The sequence below is a fragment of the Anabrus simplex genome, chromosome 4 (genome assembly GCF_040414725.1).
Source record: "Anabrus simplex isolate iqAnaSimp1 chromosome 4, ASM4041472v1, whole genome shotgun sequence".
NCBI classification, from domain to species: domain Eukaryota; kingdom Metazoa; phylum Arthropoda; class Insecta; order Orthoptera; family Tettigoniidae; genus Anabrus; species Anabrus simplex.
The window spans coordinates 60,412,760-60,431,834 of record NC_090268.1 but is presented as its reverse complement, the minus strand read 5'-3'; the positions used below and the strand labels follow the sequence as shown (position 1 = coordinate 60,431,834).

Genomic DNA, 19,075 nt, shown 5'->3' with positions numbered 1-19,075 from the left:
CCTCCCGAAGCTGAGTGAACCCCGTCCCAGCCCTCGTACTACTTTTCAAGTTTCGTGGCAGAGCCGGGAATCGAACCAGGGCCTCCGGGGATGGCAGCTAATCACACTAACCTCTACACTACAGTGGCGGACATAATACATAAATGCAATTACAATGTTTATATCCATGGTTGACCTTGATATTAAAATTATAAACTTTGATTAACTCATGGAAGAAACGTTTAAGAAATGAAGAGGTTGAACCAGATACGACTGGATTGGAAAAAGAGGATTTTCACAACACTCTCCACCAAGGTGGTGAAAATTCAGCAACACTGAAAGACATTGAGTTGTGTCTAGAAACAGATAAAAAACGATCCTGGTTATCACATTTTCACTAAAGATGAGATCGTTCAAAGTGTAATCGCTGCAGAAAGCTCTGAAACGGATGAATATGACGAGGATGAAGCAGGTGGTATTATTGATCCTAAGCCAAAATTTAGTGAAATTGAAGACCATCAAAATGAATTTCATTTGGCTCATTTCTAGCCGGATGCAGCCCTTGTAAGGCAGACCCTCCAATGAAGTGGGCGGCATCTGCCATGTGTAGATAACTGTGTGTTATTATGGTGGAGGTTAGTGGTATGTGTGGAGCGTGAGTTGCAGGGATGTTGCGGACAGCACTAACTCCAAGTCCCCGAGCCAAGGGAATTAACAATTTATGGTTAAAATCTCCGACCCGGCCAGGAATGGAACCAAAGGCCAGCGCGCTAACCATTTAACCATGGAGCCGGACAATCTGATGCTGATTAGTGTTAAGAGAGGATGGTTGCCCAGTTGTACTTCATCTTAAAACAATAATCGCAACCACCACTCCCTGAAAATTGCGTTTTTCAGCACCAATGGAAAGCTGCTACTGTACTGTAAAACAAACAAGTGTCAATGAATCAATCAATCAATCAATCAATCAATCAATCAATCAATCAATCAATCAATCAATCAATACATCTTCATTTAGGTCAGTCGCCCAGGTGGCAGATTCCCTATCTGTTGTTTTCCTAGCCTTTTCTTAAAAGATCGCAAAGAAATTGGAAAATCATTGAACATCTCCCTTGGTAAGTTATTCCAATCCCTAACTCTCCTTCCTATAAACGAATATTTGCCCCAATTTGTCCTCTTGAATTCCAACTTTATCTTCATATTGTGATCTTTCCTACTTTTAAAGACACCACTCAAACTTATTCGTCTACTGATGTTCTCCCACGCCACCTCTCCACTGACAGCTCGGAATATCCACTTAATCGAGCAGCTCGTCTCTTTTCTCCAAAGTCTTCCCAGCCCAAACTTTGCAACATTTTTCTAACGCTACTCTTTTGTCGGAAATCACCCAGAACAAATCGAGCTGCTTTTCTTTGGATTGTTTCCAGTTCTTGAATCAAGTAATCCTGGTGAGGGTCCCTCCCATACACTGGAACCATACTCTAGTTGGGGTCATTACCGAGCTCGATAGCTACATTCGCTTAAGTGCAGCCAGTATCCAGTATTCGGGAGATAGTAGGTTCGAACCCCACTGTCAGCAGCCCTGAAAATGGTTTTCCGTGGTCTCCCGATTTCACACCAGGCAAATGCTGGGGCTGTACCTTAATTAAGGCCACAGCCGCTTCCTTCCCACTCCTAGCTCTTCCCTGTCCCATCATCGCCATAAGACCTACCTGTGTCGGTGCGACGTAAAGCCACTAGCAAAAAAAATAAAAATAGTTGGGGTCTTATCAGAGACTTATATGCCTTCTCCTTTACATCTTTACTACAACCCCTAAATACCCTCTTAACCATGTGAAGAGATATGTACCCTTTATTAACAATCATATTTATGTGATTACCCCAATGAAGGTCTTTTCTTATATTAACACCTAGGTACTTACAATGATCCCCAAAAGGAACTTCCACCCCATCAACGCAGTAATTAAAACTGAGAGGACTTTTCCTATTTGTGAAACTCACAACCCGACTTGTAACCCCGTTTATCATCGTACCATTGCCCACCGTCCATCTCACCACACTATCGAGGTCACCCTGCAGCCGCTCACAATCTTGTAACTTATTTATTACTCTGTACAGAATAACATCATCTGCAAACAAGTAATTGGAAACAAGTACTTGGAAAACATCTGTCGTTGGAATAGATTCAATGACCAAGAACAGAAAATTATCGCGTTTCCGAGGTTGGTGGTAAACCTGTTGCGACACGTGATCTGGAACAAGCAATGTGCGCAGAGAAGAGTCTCGACTCACATTATCTCCCACAACACTAAGTTAAATAAAAGCTAATCAAGAGCAATCAGAAGAAGTTGAGTGAACTGTTCATCCGCTCAGTGAGATAACAGTTCCCTTCACGTTCTGGCTCCGGCATTGTTCAGTCGTACAGCAGGGTCTCACAGACAGGTGAGTAGCCCCATAGTTTCCTTCAGAAATAGCGTTATACAGGGGTAAATCTTATCAACTGATATTAGGTAGTAATGTTGAGTATTCAGCCAGAATGCTGGTTTGATCCTCCACAGCTCCGCCAACAGCTGTCATAGATAGCCTAGGCGTTACTGAGGAGGCATACTAAGGAAATGATGAATGAGGTAGTTTCCCATTGCTTTCCTCACCGATCCAGAAGTTCTTATTACGTATCATTCTGCCAAGCCCACTGAAATGCATGCACCAACCGACCCTATGAACGATATTTTCATACCATTCATAACAGGGACTGGCTGAATAAGGAATGGTATTACTAGAATCGCTCATACCTTGGTCACTTTCATTTTGTCAAAGCCAAGGATGGGACTGAGACAGGTCAATGAAACTAACAAATTTATTCTAGTCCATACCAGAAGACACACTATAACCACTAGGCCTACATCTCGCCAGCAAAGGCAATTAGTTAGTAAAACTGACAAAAAATTCTTCATGTAATATGGAGACGATGGGGATATTTTAGAAATAATTTCGAAATGCTCACGACGTGTAGCATAGGTATTATATTTGTTTGTTTGTTTGTTTGTTTGTTTGTTTGTTTGTTTGTTTGTCCAACGCTTGTCCCGTTTCTCTACGGCGTCAGGTATGAGGTGAGATAAATCTGTCGTGGCGGGTTTTTATGATCGGATGCCCTTTCTGACGTCAACCTCATCAGAGGAGTTAATGAGATGAAATGAATGATATGTGACATATGACAGTAGGAAGGAAGAGGATGAAACCCAGTGCCGGCACATAGCCTACTCCTGTCGAATAGCACCAAGAGGTCTGCTGAAGGCTTATCATCTCGATCCGACAGACAAATCAACATCATATACCTCACTCAATATGAGCACTGCGGAGAGGTTTGGAATTTAATCCAGGGTTTTGGCACGCAATATATTGATTAGAAATCGTATACCACCACCTCCCCTACCCTGTTGGCCAACATTTTGATGGTGAAAATATTTTCGACCAACGGGACTCGAACCAGCTAACCACGCTGTCAGACAGTTACGCCTTAACGTATTTTTTTTCCTTTAGAACGTGGTTTGCGTCACATATCTGTTAGGTTGCCTTCAGGAGATTGTGGGTTCGAACCCCACTTTGGCAGTCTTGGAGGTGGTTTTCTGGGCTTTCCCATTTTCACACCAGGCAAAATAATTTCGGCCTCGGTCGCTTCCTTCTCATTCCTATCTCTGTCCTATCACGCCATCGCCATAAGATCTCTCTGTGTCGCTACGACGTAAAACAGATTGCAAATAAGAAAAGATTTTTCTTAAGAAGAAAAATTAAAGTAAAGTATACTACATTCTTCTTCTGGTGCTGTTTCTTAACAGAAAGTTGGAGATCATCGAAGAGCATTCTGTTTTCCTATTTTGTGTTTCCCGTATCAGAGTTTTTTGTATCGTGGCTGTGGAACAACTGTCGAAAGTCCCACGCCAAGCATAATTTGCTCTGCTCACCTCCATGTTTTTCTTCTATCTGCTTTCGAAGATCAGTTGTATCAGGCCGGAAGATGTGATAGAAAAAGACTAATTTCCTGCGCCTTGCGAGGGTGAATAAGACTTCACACGATTTACGGGTACGCTGAAGTTTGTGGCGTGGCCTATCCATAGGATGTTAAACATTCTACGATATATTCACACTTCAAAAGCCTGCAGTTGGTTCATTGACGAAGCCTTTAGTGCCCATCATTCGACACCGTAAAGCAGCGGCAAATAACACGTAGCAGTTGACGGTCGGGCTGCGTGGCTCAGACGGTTGAGGCGATGGTCTTCTGACCCCAACGTGGCAGGTTCGATTCTGGCTCAGTCCGGTGGTATTTGAAGGTGCTCAAATACGCCAGCCTCGTGTCGGTAGATTTACTGTCACGTAAAAGAACTCCTGCGGGACCAAATTCCGGCACCTCGGCGTCTCCGAAAACCGTAAAAGAGTAGTTAGTGGGACGTAAAACAAATAGCATTATTATTAGCAGTTGACGACATTCCCAACGAATTTCGAATCAAATGTCACAGTTGCACGTAAGATTGTACATTTCAGAAACACACTTCTTGCTATTTCGCTTCTGATTTTCACTTTTATACCCGGATTCCATTCTTGTGTTACAGTGGCGTATACTGAGGACTACCAAGGCTATCGGTGAAGCCCAAACGTCAAATGAGAACCATGAAAATCTAAAACACATTATAATGTAAGGATCTGACGCATTGTTCCATTTACAAAACATGAAAGCAATGAGAAAAACCGTCTCACGTATTTGTGAGAGCAAGGCATCGGAGACTGATCTTGCAGCCCAGACTCTCATCGCTCTCCCCTCGACACACCTCACGCGACTTGCTGCTGTATGTCCGATAGGTGCAGAGACCGGGGGGTAATAGGTGAGCTAGGCTTCGCTCCGTCGATCGCCACTGCTAACAACTATGCGTTATTCATCGTACATACTTCCTCACCTCGGTCCGGCTCCATGGCTAAATGGTGAGCGTGCTGGTCTTTGGTGACAGGTGTCCCGGGTTCGATTCCCGGTAGGGTCGGGAATTTTAACCATCATTGGTCAGTTTCGCTGGCACGAGGGCTGGGTGTATGTGTCGTCTTCATCATCATTTCATCCTCATCACGACGCGCAGGTCGCCTACGGGAGTCAAACCAAAAGACCTGCAGCTGGCGATCTGAACATGTCCTCGGACACTCCCGGCACCATAAGCCATACGCCATTTCATTTTTTTTCCTCATCTCATACTTCAGACCTAATTGTATTATCGGCGAAATTTTTAGTGACACTTCATTTAACGGGGGTGAGGAGCAAGGAGGGAGCTACAATGGTTCCGATAATACTGCCAACTGAATGGAAATGAAATCTGAATTGAATCGATAATATGATCGATCGATATGAATTTTCTAAACCGTCGTTTCCGTGCAGGAGTTCTAGCACGTATTAAGCACGTATGGGACATTATAGGACGATAAATCCAGCGTCATCCAATACCAGTATTAAACGTTGCTGATTTGAGTGAACAAGTGCATCAGGCGTGGAGCTCCGTCCTACAAAATGACATACCTGTATGACACAATCCATGCACGTTTGCATGCATACATTAAAAATACTGGTGACTACAGCGCTTATTTTATTGTACCACCATGTCAGATGTCTTTCCACGCATACTTGAACCTGTGACCTAGAAACATTAATTAAATATATGCGGTACTTATACAATTTCTCAGCTTTAATTGCGCTCCTCTAAACTAATGCATTCTTAGTATTGGAATTTCGCTATGTAAGTTAAAGTACCATTATTTCAGAAAACAGTCATTATACAATATCACACCCGATCTTTGGCCATGTACTGATGACATCTTTCGGGGTTATTGGGTAGATAAGTGGCCTTTCGCTTGTCAGAATGAGAACAAACATTTTTATACATCAGTCCATGTATATAAAACTGGGATTACCGGGCGAGTTGGCCGTGCGGTTAGGGGCACGCAGCTGGGAGCTCGCATCCGGGAGATAGTGGGTTCGAATCCCACTGTCGGCAGCCCTGAAGATGGTTTTCCGTGGTTCCCATTTTAACACCAGGCAAATGCTGCGTCTGTACCTTAATTAAGGCCACGGCCACTTCATTCGCATCCCTAGACCGTTCCTTTCCCATCGTCGCCATAAGACCTATCTGCGTCGGAGCGACGTAAATCAAATAGCAAAAAAACTGGGAGTAATACAATCGGAGAAAGATGCCTTACTCAAGTAAAGTTCTCGCGATAATAACGCCAACCAAAGAAACCGTACGAAGAGAATGGCTCATTTATTCACCAGCGAAGGGGAAATTTTACTGTTTTTCGTGTAATTTTATTTCTCACTCCAAATCTCTATTTAGTAGAGACGGGTGTAATGAATGAAGCATGCTCTGAAAAAGACATCAGAACATGAAAATAGTGGAACAAAGAAACTGCATAGTAGGTAATTGAAGACACTCAAAAACACTAGGGCGAAGAGATACACAAATGGTCACGCAATTCAAGAGATAATGATATTAGTATGGATAAATTTGCTAAATGATTGCCTCAGATCTCATACAATACCAGACTTCTGGAGAAAATCAACCTTCAGGATACTATTCAAGGCAAAAGAGATACGGGCAACCCTAACTCATATAGAGGAATCGCATAGGAAAATAATATCTTGAAGATCGTTGAGTAAACTTTATAAGATTACAAAGGACAACAAGTTGACTGAATTTCTTCGATGTCTTTTTGAAAATCGAAGATTCTTTGTAGATTTCCAAGAGTGACATAGTCGCTGGAAGAACCTCAGGAATGGCCTACCCCAAGGTAGTGTTTTGTCTCCAATATTATTTAATATTTACACGAATGATCAACCCTTGCCAAAAGGAACAAAAAGCTTCATTTATGCAGATGATCGAGCTATTGTCACCCTGCGTGATCAGTTTGAGAGTGTTGAACGGAGACTAATCGAAGCCTTAGATGAACTGAGCCCGTACTACAGAGAAAACCATCTAAAAGAATATGCAGGCAAGAAGAAAACTGAAGATTTTCTGGGAAGGTGCTCTCTTGGATCATTGCTCAACACCTAAATATCTAGGGGTAACTCTGGATCGTGCACTCATGCATGAACAACATTGTGTTAACACGAAACACAAAGTATCTACTCGAAATTCCATTCTTCGCAAGTTATGCGGTACCAGCTGGGGAATGCAAGCTCAAACAATGAGAACTACTGCTTTACCACTGAGCTACTCTGCAGCAGAATATGCATGCTCTGTTTGGAATAGATTGTGTCATGCTAAACAGGTAGATATTGCTTTAAATGAAACTTGCCGGCTTATAACTGGTTGCCTAAGATCTACACCTTGTGACAAGGTATATTGCTTGGCTGGCATTGCTCCCCCAGATATCAGACGTGAAGTAGCTGCCAAGCATGAACAATCTAAAGTAGAGATTTCCCAAATACATCCGTTACATGATTGTCAACCTGCTCAACAACGATTGAAATCGAGGAGAAGTTTTCTTCATTCTACTGAGTGCCTTTCGGAGTCACCTCAATCATCACGACTAACTTCCTGGAGATCCAGAAACCTCATGGATGGATGGATGGACGGACGGACGGACGGACGGACGGACGGACGGATGGATGGATGGATGGATGGATGGATGGATGGATGGATGGATGGATGGATGGATGGATGGATGGATGGATGGATCTGAAATTCTTCCAGCCGGTAATGAAGAGTTGTGGTCTACATGGAAGAGTCTGAACAGGTTGCGGTCTGGGGTCGGTCGATCTAAGAACAATATGAAGAAGTGGGGTCTATTTGAAGGGTTAACTCTCTGTGCCTGCGGAGAAGAACAAACCATGGCGCACCTCCTTAAGTGTAACTCCTGCCCTCTCGTTTGCACCATGCAAGATTTGGTGAAGGCTACATCAAATGGTCGAGATCTCGCCAAATTCTGGTCCGATATGATATAATTGTAACTTGAATGTACCTCTAGTATGTTTTCACCAGGAAGGCCTATCTAATTATTTTTCATTCTTAATCAATAATTTATATGATGTATTGCTTCTGATACGAATAAATAAATAAATAAATAAATAAATAAATAAATAAATAAATAAATAAATAAATAAATATTTAAGATTTGCACAAAAATCCTATGTTAGAACTAGAGACTTTAGTGAATATTCCTGAATGTCAGTTTGGTTTTGTACGTGGTAGAAACACAATATAATCAGTCAGATACCTTCTGGAACAACAACAAATAGAAGAAATTTTGAGGCACACGAACGGAAAATACTTCGCAGTCTTTACTGACTACACAAAGGCGTTTGATATACTAAACAGGGAAATACTGATGACACAGATTCAAGACATGATCGGGATAACACAGCCACTTGTCAGAGCAATTGATATATCAGACTCGCTTGAACAAACAAATGGATTTCGACAGCGGGATCCAATGAGTCCTTTGTTGTTTAACATTGCCACAGCTGATATTACAGACATCCTTTAGAGTACAGCTGATACAAAAACTTATACGATGATGATACGGTTCTGGGGTCTTCCAATAAAAATGACCTACAAGAAGCTCTAATAGAGCTGGAGAAATGGGTAAAGAAACAATCGCCTCACCAAAAATGTGTAAAAGACAGTCCATATGACATTTTGGAAAGGAGGAAAATCAATGTAGAGATTCCCTCACTCTTAATGGAAAACCTATAAAAATTTTCAATCATTTTAATTACCTTGTAATTAACCTGCAAACTACTAAAAAGTCATATATATATATCATATTCAAGAAAGAAATGCAGCAGCCACGAGAGCAATTCCATCCATAAAGAATCTTTTAGCTCTGTCCCTAGATACAGCCATGAGAATTTTTAACACCACTATATCTCCAGTAAGAACTGACCTGGGATCGTCTAATCGTCAGAGACTTTGAAAAAATAGAAAGGGTCAAAGCCCGCTTTATCAAAAAATGCACTGAGAGTGGAAAAATCTCCACCAATAAGAATGGTTTACATACTAGCCAAGGAGACATTTTACACAGAGGACATGAGGAACAAACTGTTACTACGACCTACAGAACAATATACAAAACAACTGGAGAGAAGAGAGGCCAAGAGTAAAGAGACAGATCTAGATTTCTACACTACAAGCGCAATGATGGAGAGAAACTGGATGAAAGTACATCAAGAACTACGACACGTCGTAACTAGATACGCCATTCACGGTTTTAATCACAAAATATGCGTAACCAAATCGTACCACAATCCCAGCGAAAATTGTGTATGCAAGCTGTGCAACCGAGAATATGACAAATATCACCTAACAAAGTGCACTAAAAGAACAATGTCATTGACTGAGTACTGTAAGATATAACTATTTTGTTTGGCCTTGTGGCTGCAATAAACTCTTATTATTTTAATTATGAGCGACAATACTGGAAAGGGGCAGTGAAAATAATTACTGCTGTAATTCAATTCTTAGCATCAACAGGACTCCCTTTAAGAGGTTCTGACCAAACGATTGGTTCGGTAAAATGTAGAAATTATTTGGGTATTTTTGGAACTTTTGATAAGCCAGTTTGACCCATCCTTGCATGAACACGTACAGAATATGACTATGCAGGGAAAAGGAATTCCATTATATTTGTCAGTAACCATTTGTGAAGAGTTCATACAAATAATGGGGACTAAAGGTTTTTCAACAATCACCTCGGAAAATAAAAATAAGAAAAATACTATGATATTTATGTACATTCAACTCCGGATGTGACTCATATTGATTTTACCGGTATGATATGTGATAGGCTATGCTCAAAAAGAGCGATTTTCGCATTTTATTCCTGTTCATAAATATAATGCAGAACGTCTTCGGGGAAACCAATAATATAGATATCCTGAATTGCAGGAGTCAGTCTTACGACAACATAGCAAACATGGCACCGCGATGTTCAGGATTACAAGCAAGAACAAAAGAACTAAACAAGCGTGCTGAGTAAGTACCGTTTGTTGGACACTCGCCTGACTTAGTGGGGGTATGGGGGTACATGCTGTCAACTGTGTTTCAACTGTGACAATTCATTTTAAATTGGTACCAAGCCTTTACATCTTCTTTTCATCGTCAGCATACCAATGGACGATACTGCGTTCACATTTAGGTTCTCATCATGAAGTGGTGAGACAACTTTCAGACACTAGATGGTCTACGAAAACGGTCGCAATAAATAATGCTTTAAGTGAGGGATACAATGAAATCAGATTCAGTCTTCAGTCTATACGAAATTATGTGACAAGTTAGTCACTAAAGCCACACATCTTATGGCCTAAGGATTAGAGAAAAACTTTAAAAACTTGAAACAGTATTTCTGACAATACTGTGGAATTATATCTTTAATAGATTTAAAGCAGTAAGTGAACTACTGCCAAGTGAAAAAGTGTTTTTTCTATAACAGTAAATATGCTGAAGTAATTAACAATCTTTATTAAGAAGAAGACAGATTGTTTTGACGATTATGAAACCAAATCAAAAGCGAAATAAGTTGTGGAAGAAAATCATGACACACACAAACGCGTGAAATAAGACGTAGCTCCATCCTTGCATTTGCAGATGGTGAACGCCGTAATGAGGAACTTCGGGGAAATGGAAAGCTCAGAGTACAGACATCCCTACCCATGAGAGACACGCTGATTTCTAGTCTAAAACTCTGAAGTAAAGCATACATAGACAGTTTTGAGAGGTTTGGTTTTCTGGAAAGTCTGCATGTTTTAGAGAGTTCAGAAATCACAATATATTGCAAAAAACCTTGCGAATTGTCATAATGGGGACCTTATTACTCCAGAGCTAACATCTGAATGTCACCATTTTGCTACATATCTACAAGCAAATATAATATTTTCCCAAGAATATGCTAGAGATGATAATGACGAAAAACATTAATATTCATAACTTGTACAGTTACATTAGTAATAATATTTTATCAGCATTACCCAATATGGAAATTACAATGAGAATTTTTCTCACATTATTTGTGACCAATGCATCTGGAGAACGCTCATTTCCGAAGTAGAAGCTAATAAAAGATGAGATAAAAAATAGTATGGCACAACTACGCTAAATAATTTAAGTCTGACGAGTACTGAACATGACATTTTAGCAGAAATTTATTTTAAAGACACAATTCAAGATTTCGCCACCTCAAAGTGTAGACAATTTCTCTATAAAGACTAATAATAAGGGAATAGTGGAATGTTAATAACTGTGTTATTATGTGTAAAATTCGTTCGTGTTTGCTCTAACATGAAATAGGTGAGTTTATTATTATTATTATTATTATTATTATTATTATTATTATTATTATTATTATTATTATTATTATTATTTTATATTTTATATTTTTAAATACAGTAATCAGGAGACCCAGTTTTTTCATTCACCGGAGACCTCTACAATTCTTGATTCGGCCCTGAATGTGACATATGTTTGAGAATACTTGTGTCCTTGAGCTACAACATTTTAACCATAAATATAATTTGTGAAAACAAAGAGATAACGTCATGCCTGACAGAAGTAATATAAAAAAGTCACAAACAACACACCATCTGGTAGATTTATCCGCCGGGATTTACTCCATTAGAGATATTCTGTTTTACAGCACACGACAAATAGCCACCGTAGTACAATGCTTATCAGACTATTCCAATGTCTGCATTAGATAGATTCATATAATATCACCGGGCCAGTTGGCCATGCGGTTAGGGGTGCGCAACTGTGAGCTTGCATCTGGAAGATAGTGGGTTCAAGCCCCACTGTCGGCAGCTCTGAAAATGGTTTTCCGTGGTTTACCATTTTCACACCAGGCAAATGCTGTACCTTAATTAAGGCCATGGCCGCTTCCTTCCCACCTCCTAGGCTTTTCCTATCCCATTGTTGCCATAAGACCTATCTGTGTCGGTGCGACGTAAAGCCAATTCTAATATATATATAATAGATATATTATACAGGGTGAAGCGAAATTCGCGCACTCGGGCGTCGCTGCGCGACTCCTCACATGCCAGCAATAAAAAATGTCTCTCACAAAACATTGTCCTGCAAGTATATCCGGCAGAAAAAAAGAACGTTGAAAAGTGGCAATCTGGCAACACTGTAACCACATGTAGGGTAACTATCTGTGTCAGCACTTATTAGCCGTGCTGTATGGTTGGTGTAGTGGATAGAGTTTTGGGTTAGCATGCAGGAGATCGAGGGTTCGATCCTGGGTTGAGGCGCGTTTTTTATTTGCTAATTTCCATCGGACATTACATACTGTAATGCAGTAAGACACCATTTCTTAGGTCACATGGATCCTACATTTACAAAATTTAGTAACGCTAGTAGATGAAGTGGTGCGAATAAATTCACGCCCACGACGTGGAAAATGCGTCTTTCAAAGCTGACCTATGAAAACGAATGTTCGTCCATTTCTAGGATCGTAGTATGTAAGTGCAAATGCTTTCTAGAAAACCCGCTGCAATCGCTGTTGACTATTAAGATGCCAGATACCATACCACCTGGACTACATTTCATCATCATCATCATCATCTGTTTACCCTCCAGGTTCGGCTTTTCCCTCGGACTCGGCGAGAGATCCCACCTCTACCGCCTCAAGGGCAGTGTCCTGGAGCTTCAGACTCTTGGTCGGGGGATACAACTGGGGAGAATGACCAGTACCTCGCCCAGGCGGCCTCACCTGCTAAGCTTAACAGGGGCCTTGTGGAGGGATGGGAAGATTGGAAGGGATAGGCAAGGAGGAGGGAAGGAAGCGGCCGTGGCCTTAAGTTAGGTACCATCCCGGCATTCGCCTGGAGGAGAAGTAGGAAACCACGGAAAACCACTTCCAGGATGGCTGAGGTGGGAATCGAACCCACCTCTACTCAGTTGACCTCCCGAGGCTGAGTGTACCCCGTTCCAGCCCTCGTACCACTTTTCAAATTTCGTGGCAGAGCCGGGAATCGAACCCGGACCTCCGGGGGTGGCAACTAATCACGCTAACCACTACACCACAGAGGCGGACCTGGACTACATTTACGAAATAAAAAACGTACGCCTCAACGCAGGACCGACCCCTCTACCTCCTGCATGCTAACCGAAAACTCTATCCAACGCACCAACTGTACAGCACGACTAATATGTGCTGACAGAGGTAGTTACCCTACATGTAGTTACAATGTTGCCAGATTGCCACTCTTTAACGACCTTTTTCTCCCGGATATACTCGCAGGACGAACTTTTGTGACAGACATTTTTTATTGTTGGCATGTGAGGAGTCGCGCTGCGACGTCCGAGTGCGCGAATTTCGCTTCACAGGTATACATACAGGTTGTACCAAAACGCGACGGCAATTTTTTTTTTGTTTGCAATTTGCTTTACGTCGCACGACACAGATAGGTCTTAATGCGACGATGGGATAGGAAAGGCCTAGGAAGTGGAAGGAAGCGGCCGTGGGCTTAATTGAGGTACAGCCCCGGCATTTGCCTGGTGTGGGCAAAAATTTAGGGGTGCATTCCTGACATAGAGAGAAGAAAAAAGTTCATTACAACATGGGTCCGGAGACGTATACTTACAGATTTATTCAAACTTTTGTACATTTACATCGTACGTCTGTAACGGCAGCTGAAACACTGAGCATGTCATCATCATCATCATCATCATCATCTGTTTACCCTCCAGGGTCGGCTTTTCCCTCGGACACAGCGAGGGATCCCACCTCTACCGCCTCAAGGGCAGTGTCCTGGAGCTTCAGACTCTTGGTCGGGGGATACAACTGGGGAGAATGACCAGTACCTCGCCCAGGCGGCCTCACCTGCTATGCTGAACAGTGGCCTGGTGGAGGGATGGGTAGATGGGAAGGGGTAGGCAAGGAAGAGGGAAGGAAGCGGCCGTGGCCTTATGTTAGGTACCATCCCGGCATTCGCCTGGAGGAGAAGTGGGAAACCACGGAAAACCACTTCCAGGATGGCTGAGGTGGGAATCGAACCCACCTCTACTCAGTTGACCTCCCGAGGCTGAGTGGACCCCGTTCCAGCCCTCATACCACTTTTCAAATTTTCGTGGCAGAGCCGGGAATCGAACCCGGGCCTCTGGGGGTGGCAGCTAATCACACTAACCACTACACCACAGAGGCGGACCTCTGAGCATGTATCAGAGGAAATGTTCAAAGTGACGACATTCAGCTTGAATACAAGCCTCCGCTCGTCGTCGCATGGAGTTAAACACGCAATCAAAAATGCCTGGTGTAGTGCGCACTGCCTGAGAGGTATATATATAATAATTTCGTGTGGCTATTTCTAGCCGAGTGCAGCCCTTGTAAGGCAGACCCTCCGGTGAGGGTGGGTGGCATCTGCCATGTGTAGGGAACTGCGTGTTATTGTGGTGGAGGATAGTGTTATGTGTGGTGTGTGAGTTGCAGGGATGTTGGGGACAGCACAAACACCCAGCCCCCGGGCGATTGGAATTAACCAATGGAGGTTAAAATCCCCGACCCGGCCGGGAATCGAACCCGGGACCCTCTGAACAGAAGGCCAGTACGCTGACCGTTCAGCCAACGAGTCGGACTGTCTGAGAGGTTATCACAATGCACTCACATAAAGTTGCTTCATCAGGAACAGGAGTCTCATACATGAGACACAACGTGTCCCCACACGTAGAAGTCCAGGGGGTTCAAGTCAGGAGAGCGTGGTGGTGGCCAAGCAATCGGTCCTTCTCTACCTATCCAGCGCTCAGGGAAATGGGTATTCAGATACCTGCGGGCAGCAGACTGAAATGTACGGGAGCACTATCATGCATGAAAAAACATTTGTCGACGGGATGCAAGTGGCAAGTCTTCCAAGTGATCAGGCAATGCAATACGCAAGAAATTCGTGTAGTTCTGTCCAGTAAGCCTATTCGGAAGAACGTAGGGTCCCAACAAGGAATCACCAACAATGCCTGCCCAGAGGTTAATGGCGAACCTCTGTTGATGAGACGATTGGATGATTGCATGAGGACATGTAAATTATTACTAAAATTAATTTGTGTCACAAAGTTTGAATAAATCTGTAAGTATACGTTTCAGGACCCACGTTGTCATAACCTTTTTTTCTTCTCTCTGTGTGAGGAATCCATTCCTAAATTTTCCCCGTCGAGGTTTGGTACAATATAATAGATATATTATGTCGATATGAAGAGGACCATCAGACATGGATGCAGTGACAAGGCTTTTCCATTAGATGATGATGACATCTAACTATAATTTCATGTGGCTGTTACCAGCCTGGTTTCGATCTTATAAGTTACCTCCGACGAGGGTGGTGGCATGCATCTGTCTGTCTGAGAAACTGCGTGTTATTGTAGTGGAGATTAGTGTTGTGAGTGGTGTTTGAGTTGCAGGGATGTCGGGGACAGTACAAACCACCCAGCCGCCGAGCCAGGGGAATTAACCATTTAAGTTTAAAATGTCTGACTTGGCCGGGAATCGAACGTAGAGCCCTCTGAACCGAAGACGATTATGCTGACCATTTAACCAAGAAGACGGCTGGAGGGAGCACCTGTTAGTGTGAGCTATCGAACCCAGGCTTAGGGGAGAGAAGGTCAACTCTAGGAAGCAGGAATCCTTGAGTGAATTCAAGATGCGGATTGACCTGCGAAGATACTGAACTCGTGACCGCAGCCTCCACAGACCTTTAGGGTGGACTCAAAAGAAGAGGATGCCACCGAAACCAGGCCTTGGGGGAGAAAGAGGGTCAACCCTAAGAAATAGAAGTCCTGGAATGAACTCCCCGGCGAACTCTCAGTCTACCTGGCAGAAATGTGGACGGATTGTGTATCTTCATGAATGAGAGGCTGGTGGAACACCCGTTAGTTAGGAACTAGAATCCTGTTCTGCTGCAAAAGGGTACCAACCACTTGGTTCACGTAAGACAATGAGAAGTGGAGAGGGAAGTTTACCTTCATTGGATACAATAAGCTGAATTGTACATGAATGTGATATTTCAGTCGCTGATTTCGCTCGGACAATCTTGTTACTTTCACCGATGCGAGATGGTATGCGATCTCTGCGAATTTTATAATTAAATTCAGGCTGGTCGCTATTAAGAATTTCAACTGATGAATAATTAGGAACGATATTGTCAGTGATTTCATACCAAATGCAATCGCTGAATTTTCAATTTCTTCTTGCAACTGAGCACGTTTTTAACATTCCTAGCCCTGGTCGATCCAGCTTTGAATCAGTCAGTCCAAGTGCTCTAGGCCCATAGAATAGGAAAGGCGAACAATACAATTAGAGGTTTACTGTGCTTTATTGAAAGAATCGGTACAGACATCAAGAAGTGTTCAGATGTGAACATAACGTATTAATAGTGTAAAGTATGATTGTAAAATGTTATTTGACAGATATTCAAGATTTCTGAACGCTAATTTCATCGACAATATTATTTAAATAAGGTATGAATTCATACATGTGATAACCGAACTGTTTTCCTGTAACGTTAACATTTTGCAAGAATTGTTCTAATATTAATAATTAATATAAATAATAACATTTTGCACGAAATGTTTTAATATTAATCATTAATAAAAATAATAGTCCGCCTCTGTGGTGTAGTGGTTAGCGTGATTAGCTGCCACCCCCGGAGGCCCGGGTTCGATTCCCGGCTCTGCCACGAAATTTGAAAAGTGGTACGAGGGCTGGAACGGGGTCCACTCAGCCTCGGGAGGTCAACTGAGTAGAGGTGGGTTCGATTCCCACCTCAGCCATCCTGGAAGTGGTTTTCCGTGGTTTCCCACTTCTCCTCCAGGCGAATGCCGGGATGGTACCTAACTTAAGGCCACGGCCGCTTCCTTCCCTCTTCCTTGCCTATCCCTTCCAATCTTCCCATCCCTCCACAAGGCCCCTGTTCAGCATAGCAGGTGAGGCCGCCTGGGCGAGGTACTGGTCATACTCCCCAGTTGTATCCCCCGACCAAGAGTCTGAAGCTCCAGGACACTGCCCTTGAGGCGGTAGAGGTGGGATCCCTCGCTCAGTCCGAGGGAAAAACCGAACCTGGAGGGTAAACAGATGATGATGATGAATAAAAATAATAACATTTTGCAAGAATTGTTCTAACGTTAATCACTAATACAAATAAAAACATTTTTCAAGAATTGTTCTAATATTAATCATTAATACAAATAATAAAGAATACACAATAAAATATAATGAATAAACTAATTAATATAAATGAAATACGCAACAATAAAGAACAAAGTGTATTGCACCAAAGATGCCTAAGCGCTGATCCAGGTTGGGTTGTGCTGTGAGGAACCATGCGAGGTCTATCTCAGTAATGTCATCATCAACTTTGGTGTGTGGTACATGTTTTCTTGATTAGTAAATATACTTGTGAAGTACGCGTGATGATCCGCGGGAATGTAGGAAGAAGTGAACGAAGAACTACAACTTTTTTCTGATGAAGTAACTACGGAACTCCGGCAGACTGACTGTCGAAAGATTGGAACGATAATCGTAGGTTTAATGCCAAATCCCATTTTGTAGTTGCTGGAGAAAACAAAAACCATTCCCTCTGAAAAATAGGTGCCCGGAACTTGCCCCTTCGTTATGTGCTGTTGCAAAATTCCTACATCTTTAAACTGGTATTTCGTTACCATAATGACATCAAGACTTCAAATTCTTATTTTTCTGTCCATACTGAATTCCAGTGAACACTTCTCTTCTCCAAAGATACAATTCTATATGCCCAAAATCACGATCACAAGGAAGATAAGAGTGGCCGGGAATCATGAAGACGTGTTCAATATTTGAGAAACGGTCTGTCTGGATATATCTGAGACAGGTCAAACCCGCGTTCATGTTTTTATTCTGGCCACTATAATTATCGCTGAAATATATAGAATGCCTTCACTTCTGGTGTTATTTTACTTTCAATATAGTGCATGAGGCAATTTGTAATTTCAGCAGAGCCTCCAGTACTTTCATCCCAAAGATACATTTAGCTGTTCTGTCCTTTATATTGTGGATACCAAAATTATAAGTCCATAATTTCCTCCTGTAAAATTGGATTCCAGAATTTATTTTGGGTGTGGGAAGCACTTGTTGCATGTCTATGGCAACAGCAGCAAATGTTGGATCCTTGTTATCAGCCATTTGATTTAACAGTGGTTGTACCATCTTAGCTCTGCGCTCGTGCAAACTCATTTTAATACTGTTATTTGTTCGGAATCGATGTCTTGTCTCATTGTCTCTAGTGTCCGGCTCCATGGCTAAATGGTTAGCGTGCTGGACTTTGGCCACAGGTGTCCCGGGTTCGATTCCCGGCAGGGTCGGGAATTTTAACCTTAATTGGTTAATTTCTCTGGCACGGGGGCTGGGTGTATGTGTCGTCTTCATCATCATTTCATCCTCATCACGACGCGCAGGTCGCCTACGGCAGTCAAATCCAAAGACCTGTACCTGGCGAGCCGAACATGTCCTTGGACACTCCCGGCACTAAAAGCCATACGCCATTTCATTTCATTGTCTCTAGTTGTAGCTTTTTTTGTTGTTGTCGTTGTCGCTTTGTTTTGTCACAATAGTTGCAGGTGTCAGACATAGGAGGAGTAAATCCAAGATTAAATTCTGTGTTAAAGATTTAACGGTAAAATGACGCAGAGAATGGTTTTCAATAATCCAGTCACAATAAGCCTCGTACATTTTCATTTCATTTCATTTCATTTCATTTCATTTCATTTCATAGGCTAAGTATTTCCTGTGTGCACTTTTAGCTCTGCTGTAGTGGCTAGATAAGGGAGGGAAACCGTTAATGTGTACCTTTAATTTTCCCTATCTAAATCAGGTATTCTTCTTATCTTTTCCTGATGCCCACGATGATCTACAGTACATCAATGGTTCCAGTTCCTGTAACCTTTTGACGAGCAGTACGCAGTCGCTTTTCACTCATATAATGTATGTTGCGAAAAGCAACTGCGCAAACTTTGTAACTCTCATTTCCATGAATCACTTGATAATCTATTGTGCGCAATCTACGAGATGACCTGTCTTTTACACGCGATCTTTTTACGTCAACACTTGTCAT

General features: G+C 42.3%; 1 protein-coding gene across 1 annotated transcript in view; it reads left to right on the top strand.

Moving 5' to 3' along the window:
- Positions 1 to 2,285: 2,285 nt before the first annotated feature.
- LOC136871615 (hydroxylysine kinase) overlaps positions 2,286 to 19,075 on the top strand; it is a 109,581-nt gene continuing 92,791 nt past the window's right edge. Inside the window, exon 1 of the mRNA XM_067145078.2 lies at positions 2,286 to 2,421. The gene's annotated coding sequence lies outside the window, so the exon portion shown is untranslated. The remainder of the gene's footprint in view (positions 2,422 to 19,075) is intronic.